The 8,203-nt window shown below is 37.4% G+C and overlaps 1 pseudogene; it reads right to left on the minus strand.

Moving 5' to 3' along the window:
- Positions 1–887: 887 nt before the first annotated feature.
- On the minus strand, positions 888–3,629 carry LOC138060587 (uncharacterized; annotated as a pseudogene).
- Positions 3,630–8,203: the final 4,574 nt, after the last annotated feature.

The following is an 8,203-nucleotide window of genomic DNA, read 5'->3' on the forward strand; positions in this document are numbered from 1 at the left end:
GCACTGCTCGAATCTTTCGACGGCAAACACGATGGTTAGCATTTCTTTTTCAATTTGAGCGTAGTGTGATTCCGTCTCTGTCATGGAGCGAGATGCATAGGCCACTGGCTGGACATCCTGCAGGAAACATGCACCTAGCCCTCTGTCTGATGCGTCGCACTGGATCGCGGCACTCGCTTTAGGATCAAAGAACTTGAGGACGAGGGCCTCGGAGATCATTTTCTTAATGGCGGTTAAACTTTGTTCATGAGCGGCGTCCCATTGGAAATGCACATCTTCCTTGAGAAGGTCTCTAAGAGGGACTGTCAGTTCTGACAGGTTTGTCGCAAACCGTTGTAAATAGTTAAGCATTCCAAGCAACCTCTTAACGTCTTGTTTGCAGGTTGGTGATGGCATTTCGTTGATCCCTTGGATCTTGGCTGGATCTGATTTCAAGCCGTCGGCCGAGATGATGTGGTCCATAAATTCGACTTCTTTACAACGAAGCTTTAGCTTTTCCTTGTTAAGTCTTATGCCTTTGTCGCGGGATCGTTGCAGTAGGGCTTTGAGCTTTCTGTCATGGTCGTCCATCGCGTCCCTTTCGGTATTCCCGACACCGTAGACCAGGGTGTCGTCGAAGATCAGCATGACACCGTTAAGACCTTGAAAGGCGTTGTCAAGCTTTCTTTGGAACTCTTCCGGCGCTGGAGAAATTCCAAATGGCATCCGGGTCCAGCGATACCGGCCCCAGGGGGTCCCAAAGGTGGTGAGCATACTGCTTTCGTCATCGAGTTGTACATGCCAAAAGCCGTTCTTAGCATCAACCACGGAGAACACTTGCGCATTGGTTAGTTGAGCAAGGAGGTCGTCGAGTAGAGGTACGGGGTAGCGGTTTCCCTTGAGGACTTTGTTAAGCGGCTTCGGGTCGATACAGAGACGTATCTTGCCATTTCTTCTTGTAGCGACTACCATAGAGGATATCCAATCCGTAGGTACCTCTACAGGGACTAGTATGCCTTTCTTTACACGTCGGTGTAGTTCTTCCTTTAGTGTTTCTTTAAGAGCAAACGGACTTTGCGTACGGACAGGACTACTGGAGGGACTGGCTTGTCTACTTCTAAGTGGAGTTCTTCTTGGAGCTGTCCGTCTCCTTCAAAAACATCTTGGAACTCGTTTATGATGTCACGGTGTACAAGAGGGCTATCAACCGACATTATGTTGTCGGTGTTAACAGTGACGAGCTGGAACTGTTGAATTGCTTGTGCCCCTAATATGGGCATATGGCCCTCTTTCACAACTACAAATTCCAGGGTTAGGGCTTCGTCATTCTTTGGATTGACAGTTTCAAAGCTAGCCGTTCTAACGCTTTCAAGGTGGTTTTGTTGAACATTTGCAGCGTTTTCAGTCGTGTTGTTTAGCCTGTCAAGGGCTGGATCGTTAGCAATTTGCTTGTATTCATTGACAGGTAAAATGTTGACCGTTGCACCACAGTCGAGTTGGAATCTAACATAGTGATTTATAAGGCGCATTGACGCAAAGATCTTACACGGGCAATTATCTTCCCTGGTTGCGTCTATTGACTCGATATAAAGGAAATAATCATCATCCGAATCTACGGACAGTTCGTCGACTTCATGTACAGCGGGCTTAGTTTGCCTTCCTGGGCACACCGAGGAACCCGAGAAGGGATTTAGAGTACCACAATCTTTGCATGATTTGTTCCATGCTACACACAGTTCTTTCTTTCTCGCGTGAGACGTCATACAAAATTTACACTTTATCAGCGGGGGATTCAGGGTGTTGTGTCCCTGGCCGGAGCCTTTATTTCGTGGGACTGGTGTGTTTCCCCGTGGGTGTCCTGTGGTTCGCTGCGGGTATCCAGTGGCTCGCTGTGCGTGACGGGTGGTTTGCATAGCATTGATTTCATCACTGGTGATATCTCTAAAATTCGTTGGTTCTGCAGATATTAATGCATTTCTCTAGAGATAATTTTGGCTCAGCAAGCAGTTTTTTCTTGTACTGTTGTCTGAAAGTCCTAAAACAATTCTATCTCGTAGTAGGCTGTCTTTCAGCTCGCCAAAATTACACGTCTTCACCAAAGAACGTAAGGAGGTCAAGTATGTATCAAATGACTCACCTTGTTGTTGGTCGCGCTTATTGAAAACATACCGTTCATAGATTTCGTTGGTCTCACCGACGCAATATTCTTCTAGGAGCTCTAGAACTTTGTCGATATCGGTCTTCTCATCCTCTGAGGCGGATGTCAAGCACGTCAGGCCCGATACATGTCAACAGCGTGGCCACTCGAAGGTCTTTGCCTTGAATTTGGAGTCTTGAGGCGATCTCGTAATTTGTCCACAAGCGTTTGAACCTTTTCCAGTTGGCACTGAGGTTGCCACAGAGTTCGAGTTTAGGCGGTAGAGGTATTGTTGGAGGTATAATGTGAATCACGGGGTTCGAAGCTCCCGATGAAAGAGACGTTGGGGGCTTGTCGTGGGACAGCTTCAGGCTACAAAGTTTGCGACAACCGGACAGCCATGCACGGTTTGACAGTGGTATAGGGTATGGGGGTACCAGCCCAATTTAATCATTTACTAAACCCAACCTCATACTACTTTCCACATGATGGCTAACCAATTAGGTGAATTAACTGACGAATTATCAGGTAAAGCAATCACTCAATTTGTTTCAACAGTACCGTACGGTTATTAACAAACAAAAGTTATGACGTCACAGCACAGCTGTGCCGGCCTAAAACAATCTGGATGACAAACTTAACTTTTAAAACAATCTTATTAACATGCTAATAAGTCCGATGAATCAGACTAAGGTAACGTCCCTAGGGTATGACATCATAGAGTTCCTGTTTTACCGAGAATGTGAATATTTAAACACATTTTATGCATCACCTCTTCACAAAATGATTTCACAAAGTTGAAAAGTTTCACTGAAAAATTTCACAATTGTGAAGTAAAAATATGAAGTTTGTGATTGGTAAAAAATCACGGGAAAGTGTCGTGATGTCACGCAACTAATGTTTGATATTATAATGTCCGTATGCGTAACTGATTACCCCGTCTTCTAAAATATATCTTTTGTCGTCGAAACAACTGAGTGATACTTTATTTATTTCGTAACTTCCTAGTTCATGATTTTGACTTCTTATTGTTTTCATCTTATGGTACATCTGTTTGTTTTCGAATAGTGTTTGTTTATAATTTTCATGCCTGATATTATTTTTGATGATATTCTTCTTGAATCCCTTGGCAGTCTTCTTGGCCTTTCTGTGATTGGTATACCTGCCGCCTCATCTTTGAATTTACCAATTACTTTTTTATTTGTCTTGTCAAAATATGGAGAATCTTGTGAATAATCACTGTTTTATCTTTCCAGAAGTCTGAGTAGACATCATCAGCTTCAATTTCATAGGTCAAGCTGTCTGTGTCTGTGAATAATAATTTCGCTTCGCTACCGTATTTTTGTTTGATATAATTATAATGAAAATCATACATTAATGTCTTGCTCAGATCCAAGATGCACATACCCACATATGCCGGCCTGTTTAGGGTAAGTGTTTCTTTTATCTTATGCACTGCCACTATAATTTCATTGAATATCTTACTGCTAACATATGTTGGTTTAGCAGCCATTTTCAATAGTTTTTTTCATCACTTACTAATCTGACATCTACTCGTTTTCTGATGTTTTCCATTGTTTTTCCGAATACACTGTTGTTCATAAGCTTGAAGAAGTCTTTCTCAAAAGCATTCTTTGCATCTGTTCTCTTCTGTGTATTGAAATCGATATACTGTTTTAACCACTGATTAAACTCTAGTACTCGATGGATTTTAGTTAATTTTAAACCAATATCAGTGAATAATTGTAGGTTTCTATAATGGAGCACGTATTTTTCTTTGTTGCTTAATGTTGGTATCAATTTATGAACTAAACCAGTTGATATTTTATATTTCTTCGCGATGTTTTTACAATACGCAGACAACATATTTTCAGTTACGTTAACCTTTTCCGGTCCCAGTGGGTAGTCATTATAAAGGTCATGTAGTTCTTCTGGATATGCTAGGTCGACTTCTAGTATTAAACCTTTATTACTATCTTCTTTATACTTAGCTAAGTCTATCTTATCGATCTGTTTTTCTGTCATCCATTTGAAATTGCCAGTTGGTAAAAATTGACTCATAGCCCAGCCGTATAGATTGTTGGCATCTAAATACATGATATACTTTGAGGGCGCCTTCTTATTGTATGTTTTCATGTATTTATTATTTGACTTTCCGTATCGATTAGCAATATATGATATACCAACTCGCATACCCTTTTCAATAAATTGAAACATGTCAATGTCAACCATAAGCTCTAATTTAATGTCAGTCATCTTCAACATCGCATCCCAAGTTAAACCAGGACTGGTGAAATAATGACAAGGGTCTTGTAGTATTCTAAACAAGTTTTCCTGAAGTTTTCAAAGACATCAGCTAATAGAAGGATGTCAGATTTAAGATATAACACTGATATAAATCATGGTATTCTCTCATTGTTTTAAGTTTAAATGTATCTCATACATTTTGAGCATGTTTATAATCTTCATCTGTGATATGCTCATCATTCATAATACTAAAGAAGTTTTCTTTTGTTGGCAGCTTTTCTTCAAACTTATTGAACGAATCCATATACATGTAGTCATAGGGGTAGACTCCCTTTTGTGACATTAAATCAAGCTTTTCATCTTTAAATTTTTGAGAGGTATATTTCAATGATTCTTTTGGTAGATTACTGACAAGTTTTTCGGCCAAAGCAGAACTCATGAATTGGAAACTGTCAATGAAAGTCAGATTATTACCAAGCATGAAAGCCATATATTTTTCCATATTGTTGGGTATTGCATTGATGTTCATTTGACATTTTTCACCTTTTTTATTTGTATATGTATGATTCTTGACTATTTCACCAATCTCTTGCAATATAAAATGGCTGTCATACCCACGGAGATTATGGAATATAACAGGAATTTTATCAGTTATTCGAAAGTTAAGATTACTGTCTTGATGAGCGGATCCTCTGTATTTCCCTGTAATATGACAGTGGTCTCTGACTATTTCATCAGTTTATTGTATTCTTTTTCACATGTATGACATTCCTTTGCTTTTTGAAATTTGTCCTCATCATCTTTTGCCATTTTCAATGATTTGTTGAATTCTTTTTTGATCATTTTTTTGCAATATTTGACTTCATTTGACATAGCTTCCATGAATTTATACACAGCTTTTTTTCCTCTGTAAATTTGTACTGGTTTTGTGTATTTATCGTCATAACAACAAACAACCTTGTATCCATAACCACAGTCTGTATGCTTCTGATAAGCTTCAGTAAATGATTTGTCATTGTTTGGTTGACATCCATGAATTTTTCAGTTATAGCTTCAAATTCTACATAAATTACAAATGGATCAGCCAACTGTTTATGGAAATTATTGAATTGTAATCTGTTGTTGTCTTTTGTTGGCATTTTAATCGCTTGTGTGCCATTCACTTGGATGCAGTTTTCTTTGTGATTGATCAATACCTTTTCAGAACTGAACCACTGAAGACAATGCATGCAGAAATGTCTTTGAGTTTTGTTTGGTTATACATGAACTTGTTGAAATCTTTGATAAGAACATAGTGCTTGTTTTCATTTTCTGTGGTCATGCAATAATAGATTCATGTGGTCTTCATGCTTTTCTTTTGAAACATAAATCGGGTATGGTTGTTTGTTTTTATAACCAAAAACGTTGATGTTGATTTCATTCTGCTTTTCTACTTTGTTGTACTGTTTCACAGTCACTGGGAATTCAATTCCTGAATAATCCAAATTTTCAATGTATTGTTTGTCAACTTTTTTGATTCTCTGTGGGTTTTGGCTTGAGGGTTTAGATGTCGGATATGACACCATCTTAAGCATTCATTATCCTCATTTTTTATGTTGATCAATCCCATTGCACTGTTTTTTAGTTCTGGTGGAAGTCTGATATATGATGAGCCGTTCATCGGTTTGTATTTAACAATGTTAAGATAATGATTGTCAACGGATTCAATGGTCCATCCCGATCCTTCAAATATCCAGATTGCTATCTGGTTCAAAATATTTTGTTTTGATAATTGTAATGATTTGGCAATTTCTGTGTTATTTATGATTGTTTGAACTTGGCTGTTGAAATAGGCGGACTTATACACTATTTCTCCATCTGACATTTTTGTAAATGTTACCTTAAGCGTTTCAATAAATTTTAGTCCTTTCATGGATGTTAGTACACTTGTAATATGGTATGCGACAGCCTTTCTTGTGTTTTGTAGTTGCATAAGTGGGTCTTTGTTACTTTAATATTGATTTCATAAGACTTTGTATAGCCTTTCAGAGCTTTATCTGTTTCCTCTATCTTAGTTCTCAGTAATGGTACTGGTTTTTTATTTCTTGGTGTTGGAACTGGTCTGTCCCTGAATTCTAATGGTGGAAGAATTATGTTGTTTTCATAATCTTTAACCATTTGATTTACACTCTTAGGAGGTGTTGGGACTGGTTTGTAAGTCCTTGGTTTGGGAATTGGTCTCTCATTTGGTTTAGTATCATCTACTATGATGATTTCAAATTTCTTTTTCTCTTGCTTCAACAGCATTTTGATTACTTGAGATTTGCTCAATTTCTTGAGATCACTTTTTTTCGTATTATTCATTGAGATATTATTTTTAATAATATATATTACTATAGTTTTGTCTTTAAATAGTTGTTATAAAATTCGTTTAATGTTGGTCAATTCAAGTAATCCAATATATGGATCCGTTGAACTATAATTTGGTTTAATTTGATTCATTTTGTTTTTCTGAATTGCGTTGATGTTTTATTGATTTCAGGTGGGCGGCACCATTTTCCAGTTAGAGTGTAATTTCGACCAGTATTTAATATGTCACAGTACCATTCTTTGTTTAACATGTATTTGTTTTTTCTTTCTTTGATTTCCTTGTCAGTATATATCTTATGTCTTCCCATTATTATATCTATATGTTTTATTTTTAAATGACTACTCAGCGAGTTTAAAAAGATTTAATAAATAGCCAGAAACGATTCACATTTTTGGCTATCTGTGATAGCTATGTCTGTACATATACTGAAGTAATTGCTACAATATATGTTAGACAAAAACAAATCGAAATCTTTGCCAGTTGCAATCATATAATATATTACTTGATTGTTTGTAAGTCCTTAAACGATATCCAACGGTTGAAGTCATCACTATATCCCTTCCACTCCATCAAAGCCTGGCGCTTCTTCTTGTAATCTCTCCGAATGACTTTATCAATACGGAAAACATCCTGTCTGGCTTTTAATAATTTAGGTTCATAAAAACTCCCTTGAATATTTTCACCTCTGAGATCTTTTAGTTTGTATGTGATTGGATTAGTGTATTGGATCTTATCTATTATGAATAATTCTTCTGTCCAATTTGGTGTGTAACCCTTGTCGAACACATTCCGTTTATACTTGGATATTCGGACCTTGTCACCGACCTTAAATTCCGGTTTAGATGTTACTTGCCCCATATCACCATATAGATTAAAGTAAACAGTTCCTTTATTTCCTTTTTGCTTGCTTCTATAGGTGTCATCTTTATGCTTGAATGTTTTGTATTATTGTATTCTTTCACTAATTTTGGTAACATATCTAAATACTGTGTATTACCTTGAGCAGTGAACTGTTTCGACATTTGGACTTGATTGTTCTATTCCACCTAAACCCAGGACTTTTCCTCATTCTCGGTTGAATACATATGTATGCCATTTTTCTCTAATAAGTCTTTCAAATGTTTGTTATAGAACTCTTTACCTTTATCAACCCGTAGATATTGTGGTCTTCTACCTTCCTTGAATATTGTTTTAAAGGCATTCATAACGGATTCGCCTTTCTTATCCTTCAATAGGACGATCCAACAAAAAGATATCGGTATCCTTTGGTTCCATTACTGAATCGTTGCATCCCAACAAGGTCTGCCGCCCATATCTCATCAATATGATTTACAATTACATGCCGTCGAGTAAAGTTGCGTTTTATGGGTGTATGTAATTCATCTGCTAATTTTTTTGCCAGTTTTCTTCACTCGACGGCTTTTCCGTTTTTTGAACACCAAGACCAAGCTTTCTTTTTGTTTTAATGGCATACATTGTTGGTGTAGCAA

Source organism: Montipora capricornis, chromosome 1, assembly GCF_036669925.1.
Source record: "Montipora capricornis isolate CH-2021 chromosome 1, ASM3666992v2, whole genome shotgun sequence".
In the NCBI taxonomy this organism is placed as follows: Eukaryota; Metazoa; Cnidaria; class Anthozoa; order Scleractinia; family Acroporidae; genus Montipora; species Montipora capricornis.